Source organism: Strongylocentrotus purpuratus, unplaced genomic scaffold, assembly GCF_000002235.5.
Source record: "Strongylocentrotus purpuratus isolate Spur 01 unplaced genomic scaffold, Spur_5.0 spur5_scaffold_16, whole genome shotgun sequence".
Taxonomy (NCBI): domain Eukaryota; kingdom Metazoa; phylum Echinodermata; class Echinoidea; order Camarodonta; family Strongylocentrotidae; genus Strongylocentrotus; species Strongylocentrotus purpuratus.
In genome coordinates, this window is record NW_022145601.1 from 12561043 (window position 1) to 12582288 (window position 21246).

Consider the following 21246-nt stretch of genomic DNA (forward strand, 5'->3'; position numbering starts at 1 on the left):
GGATGAAAATAAATAAGGTCATGCGTTAGTGAGTCACGTGGGCTGGTAAGATTTGTAAAGGTAGAGTTACACATTCCATCATCAAACCACCATCTGTTACAGTCGTTTCGCTAGGCTCGTGCCTGCCATAGCCTCTTTCAAAGCAATCTATAGATAATAGAACAAAATCAGATAAAGTTGATATCATCAGATAAATGATATAATTTGATTGGATCATTAATTTAGTTTGGGATGTGGAAGGAATATCATTATGATGTGTATTGATAGTCTCGTTTCCATCCGATGTGCACTTTAAGGAGTCGGTATCCAAGTTTGTTGCAGCTCGAAGGAGATGGTTTTAATCAGATTGCGACTGGAAATACACTACTACCCATCTGTTGCTCTCGTTCCGCCGGGCTCGTGCCGACATCATCACCAAATTGATAACAAAGTTATTCCGAAGATCATAATCTACACTCCACCCTCCTATCATCTCATACCCACATGGTTTCCCAGCCTTTACCCACTGGATAAAAACCATGCCCATGGACCCCTCTCGTCTCGCAACGTCACATCTCCCTGGTGTTACGTCCTTGATAACCGTTTGTTTGATTGATTTTAATTATGCGTTCAAGAAGATACAAATTCAAATTCAAAGTACACAAATTCGAATAATAACAAATACAATGAATAAAATGTTTACAAAAGTAATCAAGTAGCACAAAAATCATGGACAATTATATCATACGATAAACATGTACGAAGTATAAGAAATATATAGTAAATATGTTTCAATAATTAGAGAGGTAATTTAGAACGCAGGAGACCACCATCGTCAGCTATTATTACTCGCTCTCTCCTTCTCTCTCTCTCTTTCTTCCAATCACTCCCTTCGTTCTTCCAATCCCACTCTTGTAGTTTGCTGTCTTTCCCCCTTCCCTCTCCTAACATCACCCCCTCTCTCTCTCTCTCTTTAAATTAATTATGTTCTCAATTATATTTTATCAATATGCATATGTTATACGAGTTTGCAAGAGGGATTATTTCTGGTAATTATAGGCATATAGTCATTTCCGCATCTCCCTTTTGTTCAATTGAGAATTAATTCTTTTTAATCAATCGAAATAAATAATTAAATTTAAATTCGGACAGACATGCAAACTATCAAGATTCAAGCACCATTTTACTTTCGATATCAAAACACTCATCCCAGTTCAACAATTATAAAGGTTGAAAACTCATTTGGCCTTCTTATACAAACAATCTTCACATGTCATCGGTACGAGGATAATATTTGGTTTTATTGCCCATAAATTCTTACAATGCTATTTCCGCCTGACCGATATAATTTTCTAAGGCGCTGTGATTACGTTTTTTTTTAATGATCACGTGTCTCCTATCAAAACCGCGTCAACAATTTTTTTCCTGCGTACTTTATTCCATAATTTATTCTGGCAAAAGTACAATATTGATTATTTGCAAAATGAGTAGACACTGGGAGGCATGGAAATGAAGAGGAAGGTCTCACGCATAATTTAATAGGCACATGAAAAGATTTATCAGCAAAATGAACATATCAATTCTGCTTAATTTGTCGGCATTTTCGCTTGGACCCCCCCCCCCAAAAAAAAAAAACAGCTCTAGAGAAAGGTGTGGCTAATTATGACGAAATTCTGGGGGGGGGGGGGGGTTACGTTCATTTTTCAACAAATTAATCCTGCCTTAGGATAATAATAACTTTGTTTTTAATTATACGAAATGACAAAAATATATTTTCAGAATTCTCCCAGGTATGTAGTTTATTTTCAATCTATCCAAGTCTCATTTGTTTGCTCCTCTTAAAAAAAACATCAAACAAACTTTGATCTGTGAGTATATTGTCATTGATCAACTGAATCGGAAGTTTTGTTGGCTTCTGAATTTTTACAAGGATTAAAGATAAACTTTAGTACTGGTAATGCGATTGCATTGTGAAAGAAAAGGTGTGGAAAGGATCAGAAACAGTTGATCATGTAGCATGTAAGTATTGGTGTGCACTGCAAGGTTCTGGAGTCATCAAAATCATAATAAATTTGACCGAGTCTTGGTAAAGTAACAAGCACTCACATAGAAAGCTATATATGGGACAACACACATGGTGTCGGGGCTAGTACTACATTGATTTCCTTGTCTGTCTATGCTCATTACTCAGCCAGTATACATTTTCTTCCAAAATTGTTTGGCACACGTCATTTATTTGTAATCTTGAACATTCAGTGTAAGTTTCGTTTGATTCTGTGAGAATTATTATTTTTTTTTTACCAGTACTGGATTTTATCTTTAATACTTTCCTCATGGTAGGAATAAGTGAGGACACGTAGCACCAATAATTCAAATTGCCAGAAAAGCAAAATTTCTTCGTCCCTCCCCCGCAAGTGTGCATCCTCAACAAGATAACCACCTAACAACTAGCCTGTAAAAGAAGAGTGTGACTGTGAGAATTATTCCCTCGTGAATCAACCGACACCGGCCCTGGCCTTGCACTTCGCGTCCGACCTGAGCCATGAACCGTCTCTGCTCCCAGCCATCCGATCAAGCCAGTGAGGAGGGAAGGAAAAAAAAAGGAATCAAAATAATTATTTCCTTTCACGGTTCTCTGACTGGACACCGAGTTTTCCCACGCCTCTCACTCGCTCTTGATCTTGATCCCGGCGAGCGGCTAACCTGGAAGAAATAGTCGTGGTGACCAGACCCGTCGAATCAACAAGTTACAATCCAGTACTACTGTTTTCAAAGAAAGCATTGCGGTGTCTTCATACTCATAGCTTTGCGGTGTCTTGAATATTTACTCAATTAAATTAACTTCTCCTTTTGAACATACAGTAGCAAAATCACTTAACAGATACCATACATGCATAATTATAGTTTCACTTTTTCAACAGGTTTTTTTAAATATACATTTGGTTTTCTAATGCATTTATAATCTTTCAAGATTCTGATTATGATACTGATAATAGGCCTTAATTTCGCCATTATAGACTATCTGACTTGAAATTGTCTTTACTGGGTCTTTACTTGTATAATTTATACGAGGGGTCGATAATTAATAATTCTAATGAATCAGAATCAGAATCCAGATTATAACACAAAAATATATACAATTCGCCATTTTTGACCAGCTTTCCAATGTTGATGGGCGGAGAAGGGGGCGGTACCGACATCCGGCATACTCTGGACATAATTATCCTTCATCGAAAACGCCCCCTCCACATGTCTATATATTTTGGGGGTATTTAAATAGTTCACAGTTCGTTTTTTTTTATAACTATATATGCTTTTAAGTTAGGGCTTCTTAATTAAGTTTGTTATTGTTTCAGCTATGACTATGTTGACTGACATAGATTAGATTGTACCTAGTATAGAAATCGCTGCAATTATTGAAAATTCAATTTTAAATCAATTTTAAATCAAGAGAAAATGTAGGAATGAAAAGGGAGCGCAATATATTCTGCAAAAATACCTACAATCGGGCTTAATTCATTTTCGTAGACAATATCCTAACTAAGTAGGCTGAATATAGATTATTCTTCATTTATAATGCAGTTTGCTCCTTTTTTGTAGGGGGGGGGGTGGTTAAAGCAAGATCTTTGTTTCTCTTATTTTCCCCACAACTTGCTTGATTTACACGCTCCCGAACCCTGATTCTACGAAGATAACTTATCCGTTTTTAATGAATTCTTAATTTCATTAACAATTTAGACAACATAAAGATAACATCTGGCTATGTAGAAAGACTTTAAAAACAAAATCTTGTCCCGTGCCGTTTATAAAAAAAAAAAGAACCCTGGTCGTTCGAGCGCGCGTGCCCGGTTTCGGAATCGACGTGTGATGGAAATCAAATAAACGACATCTTGTCTGGTCACACGCTTATTAGTTATGATTCATAAAATGGTATCTTTGCTTGCAAACACGCACTGACACAACGCACACATTGCATGCACCGCAACAAGCTAGGCGCGCGCGCGTGCAAACCCGCCGACCCGGCAAAAACAGAAACCACAGCGAACGTTGGTCCGATTATCAAATGACGACTTCATCGGGAAGAAGAACTACTGTTTGAAAAAAAGATGTATGCCTGTTCCCATTCTTTAGCCTGTATTTGATTCCATATTTGGTGTGGTTTTCTTATGATCATTACAGGCTCCTTAATCGCCACGCGAAGGACTGTTGGGGGTATTGTAAGGCCTAGTTAATACCGTTCTTCGCGGCGTACTGCACTATTGTTCTCGGGCGCAGTTTCCCACGGTAGAGACGAACCCCCGTTTTCGACCACCTTTTCAAGTTATTCTTTGCACTCAGACCTCTTCCGCGCATACTGATATAGTTTCTCCTTAATAAACTTTTTGGAATTCTGTATTACCTAAAGCAGCAACAAAAGTAAGATAAAAGATATTCTGATGGATGCTTGACCGGAAAATGGTACTGACCATTACCGTTTAATTAATTTTATGTTGGATGTTGAATGAAATAATGCTGACAGAGTCCTGATTGGGTCTGCAATCGTAGGCTAATTTCGCAGCGTCCGCTCGCTCCCCGACACCAGCTCTGCCTGAAACAATGGCTTACCGAGCGTGGGAAACTCGGGCTACTTTCTTTTGACTTAGTGTTTAAGCAAGGCATGGAGACATGGCTCACCGCTCGCACATTGAAAGCATTATCGATAGAATTCGCTCTCTCGCCTATTCACTCAAAAATTGGAAGTTTGTAAAGAAAAGAAATAAAGAAGGGCAGGGAGACAGGGTTTTGAAAGGAAAATAGGATAAACATTGATCCTTCTCTTTCGGAATGTTGGGTGAGGGGAAAAAATAAAGTCGAGGAACAAACATCACACGGGAATGATGATGATGAAGATGAGTTTTAACCTGTGAATACCAGTGGTCCTGGCGGATAAGTTCCTGAGGACTTTTGTGTTTGTCCTAAGTACGTGATTATTAGGGGTATGAGAGGATCAGTGGGGAAAACTTACATTAACTTTAATTTTCTTTTCTAAGACACCACGTGATGGATAATCTTTAAATTAAGGTTTGTATAATCATGAAGATGATTTTTTTTTCCATCTCACCGTAAGATCCGTGAGAAATAGCTATACAAACGTGTTCTATGCACATCTTTGATGTAAAGAGGATTCCTTAACTCTTTGAATCTTCTTTTAAGTATGATGGGACCTAGTAGGTTTCTAAATTCTAGCTTTGAAGGCCATTGAACTGCCATAGCCATAATTATTACAGCGGTTTTCTTGATTGTACAAACATAAATTTTACCGTACTATCTTACTGTATATCCCGCATTTGTCATAGAAAATTCTCCTATTAATTGTATTTTTGTTGATGTATAATTATGTTCGTATAATATAGCATTAGTTGCAAACTAGAGCAAACAAGATGAGCGATGATTTGACAAAACTAACAATGACAAAGACTATCAAGAATTTATATATTGGACTTTGATTCACCTTTTCATTTCTTAGGCCTTCCATTCGCTCTTTTAATTTTAGATTGAAAAAGTAAAAAAACAATTTGTTTGCTTTGTCTTTCTTTTCTTTGTTTGTATTCATGTTTATATATACATATCTTTAGGTGTGTGTGTGTGGGTGGGGGGGGGGGTTATACCATACGCGAGATTTAACTCTTAACCTACCCCACTTATCAACATGTCGTGTCTGGAAGTAAAGACTAATTCTATCCGACAGGTATTGAGTGAAGCGCACGTAGTGTGATCAATATAACGATCAATAGACTAAAAAGTGATTCACCGGTTGGTTCTGTTTTTCTTTCGTCTACCACGTGCATGACACCTGTCGCTGAATCCGTGCGGGAATAACCTACATCCAGTTCCGTACACAATCATGACGAGGATGCATGGGCTACAGGGGCACTTTGCATCGAACCGCCCCCTTCTACGGGGGGGGGGGGGGGTGTTGAAAAGCGTATGGGTCCTGATTTGAAATTAAGACACAATTGATGAAAGATAACAATTAATAATACTATTGACTTAACGATTTACAAAACTTAATGATTTCTGTTAACGACAATCTTAATTCACCCCCAACAACCCCCCCCCCCCCAAAAAAAAATAAAATAAAAAATAAATAACATTTAAGAACGTTTTACTTTGTATAACGAATCTCTGTCAGACTTATGCGTGTTATTTGAAGGTAAGTTATTGGGAGATATCCCTCCCACGACCCCCAAAAGGAAATAAATGTAGGACTTGGAAAATTAGTAGAAAAAAATCGTAGGGCGGCCTTGCAAGAGGACGAGATAGATAGCTAGAAATAGAGAGAGAGAGAGAGAGAGAGAGAGAGGGGTGAAAATAAATGTATTAAACAGGTTAAAGTGATTTTCTAGAACAATTTTAGAAAGTTCACTTCCTTTATGAAACGCGACAAAAGGTGCTTCGCTTTTTGTCTCATCTGAAAATCAAATTATTGTGAGGGCCTTTTTCCAATTTGTACTTCTATTCTCATCATTGAAAAACGTTTACTCTACAACTTTTACCTTTGTCCAATCGTGAAAGAAAGTACACGGCAACGCATATCATGGAAATGGAAGTTAACAGTTGTTTTTGGTGAATGATGGGTGATAAAAATCCTTGGTTTCACCAGCCTTGAAAGAGATGATGGGTAGGAATCTATAGCAAATATGACGAAGATGCTGTCAAATATGCCGAGAATGTCAGTTAGTTACACTTTGCGATGGGTCTATTCGGTGACCATCTGCCTTTGCGTTGACACCTGGACGGTTAGTCACGAAAAGAAATGTTTAAAAATAGGAATATGACATCATAGCGCAAGAAATTTCGAAATCTTGAATGAGGATAAGATATCCCAATATTGCGAAAGAGGAGGGAAGAGAAAGAAAGTGAAAGTGAAGTGGATAGCTTGGTGAACAACGGTGCCTTTTTGGCGGTTGAATTGCGAAACTGAAGTGTTTTCAGCTTTCAATGATTATTCACAAGTTATTGTAGCCTAGCAACGTTGTTTGTAGAGCACAAAACCACGATTATTGTAACGGGTGTTCGTGTTAGGTCATACTTTAAGGAATATTGAGGTGGTCTTGACATTAGATAGTTGAAGTGTCCATAATTTGGCTTTAAATGTAAAAACCAAAATCAAGTCAGTACACTGTAAAACTGAGAAATTTAAATGTTGAATGTTAGGCTTTCTCGGGAGTAATTTCAATTTTAAAATGTCAATATTCATTTTGATATAGAATACTAGGAATAACACTTGAAGTCGATGCCAGGAGAAAATGTGAGAGGTTTGGAAATTCAAGGAATATGAAAGGAAATTTATACCACCGTTCACATCCATTTAATCTTAATTTTCATTTTGGGATAACTTGTCAACTTTTAGCTGTTAAAATAATTTTGGAAACATTTATGATTTACTTTACTTCTATCCTAACACTTATTGTTGTTGATTGATTACTATTTATTTTCCCCTATCTCAATGCTCTTGAAGTTCTACTTAAAATTATATATAATTTTATTTCAAAAACTCATCAAGTCAAATAAACCACACGAATGGCGGGAAGCTCTCACAGACTAAAGATAAAATTAAATTCAAACATACATCAGACATAAATTCAACCATCCAATATTTCGGCCTCGCTCTAGTTTACCCATATCAATTTTGATTGTTATTTCCCCTCACCCCTCCACAGGGATTCTCTCAGATACAAAGGTAACTTTGGAAGAAGATTAGATAGTCTTTGAAACGAACAATAACACAATTAATGGTGACAATTCTTCATTGTCATCTCAAACCATTCATAAACCGTGTTGAATTGCCTATAAGGCGAACTGAGAAGTTTAGGATCACACCAAGTCTATTCCAAGTTGTTATAATATTTCTTTTGTCGTTTTGTGCTAAATGGAGACAAAAGATGAACGAATTGGAATGTGAGGGATCCCATCTTACCATCTTTAAAGAGAACTCGAAAATATGATAATTATCAAAAATAAATTAATTCAAAAATTTCAACCAATGAAGTCTAACCTTTATATTCAAAGAGTGCATGACATGTTTGTCAATATATTAATTAGCAGCAAAGGTAAATTAGGAAATCGGATTATCCAACAGGACAAGTCCTTAATATATTTATATCCGTTGATACTCTATTTCTTCAGGTTTTCGTTAACTAGTTTTTCTGTTATTGTTAAAAAAAAAACTGATCCACTGCATGAATGCATGATAAACAAATAAAGTGACTTTTAGCTAGTTTCCCTAGAAAAGTAGAGAAGGTATACGGTGCACAAGACCAGCCTCTCTTTACCTTTATTTGGAATATTGTATAGCAAAAAGGGATTAACTTACCTCACATTTTCGTAAATGAAATGTGGCTGTCTGCAATTTTGTTTACATGTTGTTGTTTTTTTCTCTTTATTTTGTGCGAATCTGTTATTTTCGTTGAATTCAATTTCATTATAATCAAATCTGTATGGTACTGATTGGTTGTCGCTTTGCTGCTTTAAACAAAATATCGGGAAAAATAAAAATAAATCTCCCTTTAACGATCTTATATGCCATCTTGATGTCACTTGGCACCCATCTTGAAAGGAGACGCCCATTGGTAAGTTCGTGTTTTGACGGTGTGATGTCCTGGACTTGAAGCTGTTTCACCTTACATAGTTGTCATCTTCGTCAACTTCACGGCCACCCAGCTGTCCTCCCGCGCTTTTTTAACGACCATGGTAACCGTCGACACCCCATCCACTCAGCTCCAGCCCCGAAGATGCAGGAACGTTCCCACTGTGACTTCCATACTGTCGTGAGGATCCTTGAGTCATCGGATCCTACCCATGATTCCTGCTACCAAAAAGAAGGTACAAGAAATTAGAAATAGGCCTATAGACTTCCAAGTTCTGTGATGGATAATTATCATTTTATCTGTACAACTGATGGGTGATCCGATGGTCGCCCTTGTGACTTTTCTCCTGGCTTAATTTCATCAAATACTGTATAGGGTTAAGTTTGCATACGATATTTGGCTTTATGTAATATAATAGGATTAAAGTCAATGTTAAATTCAGTATTTTTGTTTGTTTTTGTTGTTGTTGTTGCAGTTGGTATTTATGTCCACATTCATAGTTATGTTCTTACAACTTGTAAAACCACATATTTGTTCATCCATCGGTTCCATCCATTCCGCCACGTTCTCCCTCGATGATTTGCTGGACCGTCGTCTTAATATTTACCCTAGCAATGGAAACGCGCCTAGATGACTTCACGCTTTACTCACTCTCCGATTTTCTTCATCTTTCCCACGACACGTGCTTGCCTGGTTGCAACATGATGGGAAAATGAGAGAAAACCCGTAATCTTCATTTTTTTCCTTCTCAATTCCAATCCTCCTCACTTTTTCCATACCTTATTACTCATAGACGTAGTGCTGGAGTTCAGACCCTTTGCAAAAATGATTGTCGTCTGATTTCCACTCCAGACCTCTCGTTTTATTTCCTTCCCCCTTTCTCTCTCTCTCTCTCTCTCTCTCTCTTTACCCTACTTCATACACCCATTTCTGTAAGTTTGTCTGTCCCCATTCCATGACATTTCTTCACCCTCTCTCGAATGACATGTCGTACTCTTACTCTCTCCCCCACACGCACACTCCTCACACGCTCACATCCCCCTCTCTCTAAATCTCTCACGCACACTATTTTTATTTCTCTCTATGAATTTTATTTCCCGCCAAGATAAAATAATAAGAAACGAAACAAAAACACACAATACTCTCAGGTAAGCGCTATGGAAGAAAAAAAAGAATTTGATTGATCTTAAACAAAAAACGAACGCCGAAATATGAATAAATGACAACTTTCAATATCAATTACCCTCGAAACTTTTGAAAATGACCGTTAGTACGCTTCAAAATTGTTATCAAGGTCTGATTTTTAAGACTAACCTGTTGGTGTCGCGTTTGCCGTCGCGTGGACAAACAGAATGTGGGGCCATTGTCGGGAAGATTTTCCCACGGGTGGAGGACAATAGGACTTCACGGGGTCCCTTGCACGCGTGCCTATTCAACCCCGGGATTGCGAAACGCCAGGGCGTTAGCCCCTTGAGAGGACCAAGGGAGGACCAATGCCCCCCCCCCCTCTTACGAGAGAGGAATAGGGAGAAAGAGAGAGAGAGAGAGAGAGAGAGAGAGAGATGGGGGCGGGGATGAGAACTAGAGATTGAACACGGTGACGATCTGCAGCCATGCTTTAGAAGTGACTTCAGAAGTGGAGGAAACAGAGAGAGAGAGAGAGAGAGAGAGAAAGAGATAAAAGCGGGGGTGGACATAAAAGAAGACATACTACGGTCAAGGAGGATGAAGAAGAAGGAGGAGGAGGAGGAGAAGAATTAGCAAAATGAGAGGGAAAAGATGAACAGGAAGAAGGAGGACATATAAAAAAGAAGATTTATATAATTTAGTTTGACAAGAAGAAAATGTAATGATTGTGGAATGAAAGCGCAAGCGAAGCTCAGCAGTTTCATTATCATCTATTATGAGAAGATTTTTTTGAAACATGTTGTCTGGTGTGTTTTCCTCTAATATAAAGCTACGTAATTCACTCGATAGTGACAAATTAAAATTCGGAATTTAAGGCCCTTTAATGATTTGGGGGGGGGGGGCAACTAGAAGGGCAAGAAGTTCGAAAACAAGATTAAAATTGACCAGGGCGGGCCCAATGTTTCTGTGTATGTGTAATAGCCTGTATTAGTTGTTTCCTTATTCATGTGAACTTTTTTTGTGTTGTTTTTACAATTTTCAGGGGAAAGGTTAATCAATAACTGCCACTCATGAGTCAATATCGATTATGAGTTTAAACGGATGATCTCCAATGGAATCTCAAAACAATTAGTCGAGACAAAAAGAAAACATGAAATCTGCTTAACGTTGTAATGACGGTATAAGTAGGGAGTATTGCCTCGGGCATGAAAGAGAAAACGCAAACAACCTGAGAGTCTATGGACGGTATGGCTTGGTGAACCGCGCGCCGGTCTCGTAGCCCCCGGCCTCGTGAGCCTTCAGTCTCGTTCTATCGGTCTAGTGAACTATTGGTTTCGTGGGCCTTCGGTCTCGTGAGCTGTTGGTTTCGTGGGCCTTCGGTCTCGTGAGCTATTGGTTTCGTAGGCCTTCGGTCTCGTGAGCTATTGGTTTCGTGGGCCTTCGGTCTCGTGAGCTATTGGTTTCGTGGGCCTTCGGTCTCGTGAGCTATTGGTTTCGTGGGCCTTCGGTCTCGTGAGCTATTGGTTTCGTATAGGCCTTCGGTCTCGTGAGCTATTGGTTTCGTGGGCCTTCGGTCTCGTGAGCTATTGGTTTCGTAGGCCTTCGGTCTCGTGAGCTATTGGTTTCGTATAGGCCTTCGGTCTCGTGAGCTATTGGTTTCACGGGCTATTGATTTCGTGGGACTTCGGTCTCGTGAGCTATTGGTTTCGTATAGGCCTTCGGTCTCGTGAGCTATTGGTTTCACGGGCTATTGATTTTGTGAGCCTTCGGTCTCGTGAGCTATTGGTTTTGTGGGCCTTCGGTCTCGTGAGCTATTGGTTTCGTATAGGCCTTCGATCTCGTGAGCTATTGGTTTCACGGGCTATTGATTTCGTGGGCCTTCGGTCTCGTGAGCTATTGGTTTCGTATAGGCCTTCGGTCTCGTGAGCTATTGGTTTCGTATAGGCCTTCGGTCTCGTGAGCTATTGATTTCGTGGGCCTTCGGTCTCGTGAGCTATTGGTTTCGTGGGTCTTCGGTCTCGTGAGCTATTGGCTCCGTGGGCCTTCGATCTCGTGAGCTATTGGTTTCGTATAGGCCTTCGGTCTCGTGAGCTATTGGTTTCGTATAGGCCTTCGGTCTCGTGAGATATTGATTTCGTGGGCCTTCGGTCTCGTGAGCTATTGCTTCCGTGGGCCTTCGGTCTCGTGAGCTGTTGGTCTCATGGACCATCGGTCTCCATCAACCGATATGGTATCCTTAGGGCTACAGCCCAAGAGACCGACAAAGTCGATGAAAATATGAGCTGGAGCGTCGGTCTCGTCGACCTACCAACAAGTTTTCTGACAACTTCAACGGTCTTGTGGGTTGTCGGTCTATACTGGGAACCGACTGCAGTACACAAGACCGACAAACCTGTTTTGCGGGCCTTCTGGAAAGTTATCTGAGGGTTTGCGAGACTGACGCTCCGGTCTCGCGGTACTTCTCGCAACTGTTCCGAGACTTGCATACATTTGTCTTTTGGGCTGTCGATCTGACTATGGAAAGCCGTTGGTGACTTTATTCACGTGCCCCAGACGTATGGAACGCGGCACACGTCTGCTAAATTGACCAATCACCGCCTGTTATTTAGCAGGCGCGTGCAAGGTGCGATAGCACACGCCTGTTACTTTATTAGCACACGTGTGCCTTTTCCAGACGGATGCTGTTTACTGCGCATGCGTCTGGAATTGATCGACCAATCAGATACCTTGTTTAATATGGAGTTTAATGTGTGTGTACGGTGAGTGCATGCAGCGCAGACAAGCAAAAATGTGCCGGGCACGTGGTGATCGACGCACGTGGTACTCTTACCGTTCTTAAAAGTATCGACTTTGATATCTATGTCAGAAAAGAAGTATACATTGTACGAGTACTTCCATTGAGGTTGGAACTTTCTGATGCAAAGAATAGTATGTCAAACTATAAACGAGGTACCGAACTGCTATATGAACGTTTATCCTCCACCTAGTATTGGAGTTTGTAAATACTATAAAGCTAGTCTAGGGTTGATAAAGAAAAGGTAAGTCTTATATCATGAATGGTAGTTTCCAGATTTAAAATATATCATTCAGAACCTACTCTAATTGCAAATTAGGTGATATACTATGCAACAGTGCCATTGTGATAATGTGCATGATCCAGTGTATATACATAGTGTTGGAACAACAGAGTAGATCTCTCCCCCTCTTCCATCTCTCCCTTATCTATCTTGGGTCAGTCTGTACAGAGGTCAACCTCACCCGTGGTAGGGGAACACACACACACTCTCTCTTTCTCTCCCTTTCTTCCCCAATATTCTCGTTAATGTTGTGTTGTTGAGCAACACTCACCATTGGGCTAGGACAGGGGGATTAGTGATAGGAGGCATGTTTGCTTAAGAGCTCAGCTTAGAAGTTGGAAACACTGTGAAGAGTTTGCATTTGCTTGGCACAAGGGATTGTCTGACCATTATTATTTGGTAGTTTTCAATCGAATAAACCTGCTCATAATTATCCCATAGGCCTAATTGTATTTAAGGGTTGATGTTTGGATGTTGATTGGCTTATAATACAACATGTATTGCTGTATATTGCATAAGTGGAAGTTATCACATTTCTTAGAGAAAATCAATATTCTTTAGTCTATATTTCTTGTCTTGTATATATAGTTTATGATTCCTTGATATTTCTATGTTATATGTCATATGGGTAGTCGAAGCATAATAATAGTGCAATAATTATAGGTGAATCACATGCGGATTGCAGTATTGATTGATAAGCTCGTTTTCCTAAAACGATATTTACACCTGAGGTTATGTATATGTTGTGTGCTGGAGGAATACAACATATTTCTATGTTAGTATTATTATTTCTAAATCTGAGAGGATAATAGATTAGCGCGTTTATATAGATGAGATTACCTAGGTACAATGAAGGTTTAATGTAGAGTTAGGGTATAACGAATCACCATCAGGGGCGTCTTCAAAGGGGGGGGGGGGGTGGTACGGGGGTGCGACACCCCCCCCCCCCCCCACCTGTCAGGATATTGTCGGGAAAATTGCGCTGCCGTCGGGAAAAAAGAGAAAAGGGGGAGGGGAAAAAGAGAGGGAAAGGGAAAGAAAAGAAAAAAAGAAAGGAAAAGAAAAGAAAGAAAGGAAAAGAAAGGAAAGAAAAGAAAAGAAAGGAAAGAAAAGAGAAGAAAGAAAGAGAAAAAAGAAAAAGAGGGAGGAGAGGAAAGAAAAGAAAAGAAAGAAAAGGAAAAAAAGAAGAAAAAAGAGTAAAAGGGAAAGATAAGAAACGGGGGATGAAAGAGAGGGGAAAGAGGGGAGGTAAGAGCCTAAGAGAGGAGGAGTGGGAGTAAAAGAGAGAAGGGGGTTGTTGGGTGGAGTCGTCTCGTCGAGGGAGCAAGAAAGACACGGGTAAATAATGTTGCTGTGTCGGGTCAGCTAGCTGTGTCGGTATTCTTGCTCGATCCTCGTGTACTATATTATATCAATGCAGAAGTTTGAAGTCGGTGAGATGTATATTGTCGGTCGGCCGACAAGTTTTTTTCCCTACGAACTGTGACTTTTTATCCGCTGTGACGACTGCGAGAGTGACGACAACTACTATACTTGTATTTTCTCGAAGTTTCACTTTCCTATAATATCAGCTAAAGAAATTAGAGGTTTTAAATTTTCGGGGAAACTGAATTCAAACGAGGTTTAAGAGTCAACGGTACGACGAATCGTTTTCCTTTCTCTATATTGTGATGAAACGCCAAAAATTCCGCCCTTCGCGCGGAAGGGGAAAACTTCATTAAGACGAGTCGAGAACGGTACAACGAATCGTCTTCTTTCTCTAATAATTTAATGAATCGTCAAAGCTTCCGCGCTTCGCGCTAAAGGGGGAAACTGAATTCAGACAATTAGGGCTTATTAAGAGTCGAAAACGGTACAACGAATCGTCTTCTTTTTCCAATAATTTAATGAAACGTCAAAACTTCCGCGCTTCGCGCGGGGGGGGGGGGGGGAACTGAATTTAGATAAGGATTAAGAGTCGAGAACAGTACACCGAATCGTCTGCTTTTTCTCATAATTTAATGAAACGTCGAAGCTTCCGCGCTTTGCGCGGGAGGAAACTGAATTCAGACAAGGATTAAGAGTCGAGCACGGTTCAACGAATCGTCTACTTACTCTAATAATTATTTTAATGAAACGCCAAAACTTCCGCGCTTTGCGCGGGAGGGGAGAAACTGAATTCAGACAAGGATTAACAGTCGAGAACGGTACAGCAAATCGTCTTCTATTCATAATAATTTAATGAAACGCCAAAGCTTTCCCGCTTCGCGCGAGAGGGGGGGAAACTTCATTCAGACAAGGATTAACAGTCGAGAACGGTACAATAAATCGTCTTATTTTCCTAATAATTCAAGGAAACGTCTAAGCTTCCGCGCTTCACACGAGAGGGGGAAACTGAATTTAGCTGAATATAGGGCTTAATAAGAGTCGAAAATGGTACGAAAATCGTCTTCTTTTCTCTATATTGTGATGAAACGCCAAAAATTCCGCGCTTTGCTCGGAAGGGGAAAACTGCATTTAGACGAGTCGAGAACGGTACAACGAATCGTCTTCTTTCTCTAATAATTTAATGAAACGTCAAAGCTTCCGCGCTTCACACGAGAGGGGGAAACTGAATTCAGATGAATAGGGCTTAATAAGAGTCGAAAACGGTACGAAAATCGTCTTCTTTTCTCTATATTGTGATGAAACGCCAAAAATTCCGCGCTTTGCTCGGAAGGGAAAAACTTCATTTAGACGAGTCGAGAACGGTTCAACGGAAACGTCTTCTTTCTCTAATATTTTAATGAATCGTGAAAGCTTCCGCGCTTCGCGCTAAAGGGGGAAACTGAATTCAGACAATTAGGGCTTATTAAGAGTCGAAAACGGTACAACGAATCGTCTGCTTTCTCTAATAATTCAAGGAAACGTCTAAGCTTCCGCGCTTCGCGCGGGAGGCCTTTCACCCACACCCCCGCGCCCTTTTTAAGTGATTCGCTTGCTCACTACCGCCCCTCCCTAAAATAAGATCCTAGCTCCGTGTCTGCATTAAAATATATAGCTATGAATACTGACTAAGTTGACGAAATAATTCGTATATTTGTGTCGTCGTGGAAAATGACCATTTGCGCATACGCAAGTTCTATCGATAGTCCATAGGAAAAACAATTTAGCCTTCGGCCCCGGGTTATAGGGTTAAATTTGTAGATATTGGAAATTTAATTTTGTCGGTAATTGGTGGCTAGTTTTGTCGTTAATCGTTGGCCTCTACACCCCCCCCCCCCCACTGAAAAAGGTATAGCGACGCCCCTGATCACCATATTGGGTATGAATATGATGTGTATAGAACAAAACATATATAACATTATCTGTATGTAGGTGTTTATTCGATTTGATAATGAAACTGTTCTTATAATAATGTAGACCATGCATTATGGTTCAAGGCATGCCCACATAGAGAATTTTGTTTTGTTAGGGGTCGGGGCCAAATGCAATGAATTGATAATTTATTGCATTTTCTTTGTGTGTTTTTTTATTTCTGGGGGCGGCGACGTACCCTAGCCCCCGCTGTTTACTCGTACCAAGGGAATACTGCGGGGAGGGTGGACCGAATGGCACAGCGTGGTCGTAATGATTTTTTGATTTTTTTTTTTTTTTTTTTTTGGGGGGGGGGGAGGGGCAGGATGATGGGTCGCGTACATTATTGGGGCACGCCTTTTTTTCTTTATTTGTTCAGAAATGTACGTTTTCAATAAATGTTTTCTACAAATATTCGGGGCCATGTGGCGACTCCCCCCCCCCCTGCGCCTACGCCACAGCCGTGGGGGGTTCCCTATCCATTATTTCGCTTTCTTATTATCATTTTGTTTATTGCTAATTTAATTTTCATTTAATTGTTTAAGAAAAGCGACCCTCAACCCATGTTATGAATAGCGACCCCGAAACGCGAACCCCCCCCCCCCATCAGTCTGACCACGTAGTGCAAGTACATATTACCGACAACTTTCGTTCAAGTAGTTCATAGATGGCGTAGCCTGTGTTTATTTCACGGGGGGGGGGGGCGGTGGGGTGTAACAGCGTTGACATCTAGGAGCTGATTTATCATGTCCCTAACCCACAGCAAAGGAAGGAATCAACAGAGAGGGGGTTGTATGGACTTAAAGGGCATGAAGTCCACTTCAAAAATTAATAACAAACCAATCAAACTAAAAGTTTGCAAAATTGGATAACTAGTACTCACTTATGAGTCTGTGACGTCATTCAGGCGCGGATCCAGGATTTCTTAGGGGTGGGGGGCCCAAATTTGAAATTATGCGAGCCAAATATTGGTACGTAATGGTGACCAGAAGTCACGTCATAGGGGGTGGGTACAGGGACGGGCGAGCTTCCCCCATCCTCCTCCACGAAGCGCGGAAGCTTTGACGTTTCAATAAATTATTAGAGAAAGAAGACGATTCGTTGTACCGTTCTCGACTCTTATTTTAATCCTTCAAAAATCTTCTTTGTCTGCTCCTTTTTCTTCCACGTCCTCTTCCTTTTCTCTCCTCTCTGTTATTTTTTTGTTTTTTGGGGCCAGCGTTTAAGGGAGGACCGCCCCCACTGCCCCACCCCGGCCCCGGAAGCTCAGGGGTTTAAGGCAATAAATCACCGTCAGATGAGCAACTAAGGGCCCGCCTTAGGGCCCTAGGTGGAATCCAGGGTGAAATCTATTATTTTGTGCCACAGGCAGTTAACCATTCTTTCTTTCTTGCTCCCTTTCTTTCTATTTCTCTTTAATATACTCTTTTGTGTGTGTGTGTGTGTGTGGGGGGGGGGGCTCGAGGCTCCCGATCCCTGCCGTTCCGCGCGCCCTGACATGTTGGCACTTTAAGAAGCATATTTCTTGCCTGGCTCTAAATTTAGGAATTTGTCATTTTCCAACAAACGCATACAAAAATATAGATAATTTACTAAAAAGTGAGGAGAAATCTCGGAAAAATTATGTCATTTAAGCATTATTTGTAAACCACCGTTATGGAATTAGAAATAAAGCACGTTTGAATTTTATTTCCACCAAGCCGCCCCGCTCCCCTATCAGTACACCAGTGCCCACCCCCCTCCCCCCCCCCCCTCCGTTACACCTTGTTGGCGGGAAAAAATCGCAACTGATCTCCCCTACCTTTCTTCTTTTTTTTCTTTTCTTTTTTTGTCTTTCCCTTTCTCTCCTCTTTTCCTTTCCCTTCCCTTCCTTTTCTCTCTTATAGGTTGACCGGGGGGGGGGGGGCAAGGGCCTTTCGGCCCCCATCCCGCTCCGCACGCTGTTGGCGGGATTAACAGCAACAGATCTTCCCTATTTTCACCCTTTTCTTTTCTTCTTCCTCTTTTTTGTTCCCTTTCAGCTCTCCTCTTTCCCTTTTCCTTCCTTCTCTCTCTCTCTCTCTCTCTTTTTTTTTTTGGGGGGGGGGAGGGGGGAACAGCCTGGAAGGCAAGGCCCTTTCAACCCCGATCTTTTCCTCCCCCCCCCTTTTTCTTTTCTTCTTCCTCTTCTTTCTTTCCCTTTCTCTCCTCTTTCCCTTCTTTTCCTTCTCTCTATCTCTCTCTCTCTCTCTTTTTTTTGCGGGGGGGGGGGGCAAGGACTACTCGGGCCCCCTGGATCCGCGCCTGACGTCATTGCCTCGCTATCCTCTTATCGTTTTCTTTCTATTGGTAATATACATTTCTCACTTTCCCCCTGAGAATCTCATCTCCTAACACCAGCATCCAAGTCATATTGATAATAATATGTTTTTGTCTGGATGCACTAATAATCTAATATAGAGTAATTGTTTTCAGTTAAATCATGAAAAATGTGAATTCTAAATTTATTTATATAAAAGTCAATAATTATGAATATACAATATTCTGAAAATAGTCTCAATTCTACAAAGTTTATAAAAGATCTTGTGAAATGTCATGCCCGCAATACGATACAAATCATATAACTTGGGCAAAGGCATGGGGAAATTAAGTTTTGGGGATAAAGAGGGAAATTAATGGGATAAAAATATATAAAGCAATTGATAAATAGTGAGGCAATGGCGTCACAAACTGATAACCAAATTGGCAATTTGTGTAGTGATTTCCATTGTTCCATAGTTTTTCATATTTAAAAAAAAATCATAACTTCCTTATTAGTTATCCGATTTTACTCATTTTTTTTTGCTCTGCTCCTCTTGTTTTTCTGCATCTATTGAAAGCGAATTATTTTGAAGTGGATTTACCCTTTAGGTTATACCACATTCAAGCTTTTCATAAATATACAATATTGCACGATATATTTTCCAAAGAAGTAAGGAAGTTAGATTTTCAAGGTTTTTAGCTAAATAAGATACGGTTGTGTGACCGGAAGGCATATGTGAACGGAGCTTTTATTAGAACTTATGGACCTACCATCTCCAGGCACCCAAAAACTATACAATTTTAGCCAATGAAAATTTTCAAGATTTTCGTTTGTCCATGACACTGGAATTCTCAAAACCTCAGGATACCAAACGGAGCTGACCGGACTACAAGCCTAGTTACTGCTCGGAGAGGAGGAGAGGGGGGGGGGTGGGGAGGGGCGCTTTAAAATTGTGTCTTGTTGGGGGATAGGGAGCTTGAACACTCTCGGGCCTTGAAGGTTTTCGCGTCATGTAGCGTACAACGGGGTAATGCAATCCCAATATGATTTACTGTTTGAGTTCTATAATATTTGAAACAATTGATAGTGTTTATATATTACGTACGCTTAAATATATATTTACATAACTCTACGTGTTTGTTTAACGCTGATTGGAAATAATAACTGATAATGGGGGGAGGGGGGGGGGTGGATGGTAGTATCTTTATTTGTACATTTTGTATTATTTTTTTTCTTCTTTATACTTCTGTTCTTTGTTTGTTTTTAATATTTGAATGTTTAAGATATGTGTAATAATAAAAATAATAATAATAATAATAATAATACTGCCTTGTTTACCCAGGGTAGCCTCATCAGTATTTATGCTGTTCTCCCTGAGGTCCCAGCAATCAAATTATAATAATACGATGTTGGTCATAAAGGTAGTCTATTTACCCCAGTTTATGGAATGATTTTGACAATGATTTATTCTTAACACTAACAGATCTAGATAATAGTATACATTCTCAGATTAAAACAAAATAATAGTTTGCAAGTGTTTGTTTTACATGACTGCATGACTGCTAAAGTGTGTGCTACCAGGCGTGGGAGGGGCGAGGGGCCTCCCCCCCATATGGAAACGTTGTATCATCCGCTCAATCTGACTTGCGTGCATAGAACAAATGAGCACTTTTCCATGAAAAAGTGAAGTTTTCTAAAATGTGCGTTTCTTTCCAGCATTGGGGCGCCCGAAAGTCACTCGGGTAACATTCCATAAAGTATAATAAAAAAAGACCATTTGCAAATTTTCTGTACTTTTGTCGGAAAAAATGTATTTATCCAGCACAATGTCGTCTTATTTTGCGTTGGAGAAGAGCAAATATCGAGTTTCAATCACACTTTGGCCGATCTCTCAAGCTCTCACTCGTTTCACCGTGGTCAAGCGACTTTGGGGCAAGCGGTTAATGGAAATACTAATCGTTAGCTTTCTGCTGGTATTAAACTTGTTTTTATTGATTGTATACTTTTGTCGGAATAAAGGAAACAAAAAGGCTTGACCAATAACTTATCAGCGTCTGAATTGACCTTTTGACCTTGAATTCCCTGAAGCAAGTGTCTTTTATCGTAATATGCTACACTTTCACAATGTTTATACATCTTTTTTAATTATTAGTAAGATATAACATATTTTGTCTGATATCACTGAAGTTTTGGGTTTTATTTAATGAGTAATTTTAAAATAAGAGCCATTTTACTGTTTTAATTTACTGGATCGTACCATTAATGTCGCTGGGTAGAAAGATGCATTTTCCAACCGCGCCAAATTTAATTTACGTTCCGACATTCTGTTAACCCTTACTGTACTGGGCTATTTCGAGCACTCTCTGACTGGGGGGGGGGGGGGGGGCCCTATGATCTCGGCCGTCGAATGTCCGATGACCGCGAAAATTTGCATGTTTGTAGATATTTACGTAAGGAACAAGATGGTATAATTAGTTTTTTCCTAATATGCAAATTTTTGTCGTTATAGCCTAATTAATTATGCAAAATGCTAATTTTATGCATTTTACAGAAAACTCTACATATTTGTCCGTAGACTTGTGAAGAATCTTGAAAATGTATTGAATAAATATTTCCTTCATCTCAAATTCATGAGGTTTCATTATGTTTATTATATTTGAAAATGCATAGGTTAATTTGCATAAATTATGAATACGCATTCATGAATATCAAATCTGGAAATATATATATGGAACAAGAATCATTACCAAAATTGTCAGACTCCCCTTTTTGAATTTTGAAACTCATTATTCATATAAAACTTCTTTTCTAACACAAAATAGTTATTTGATGTAAT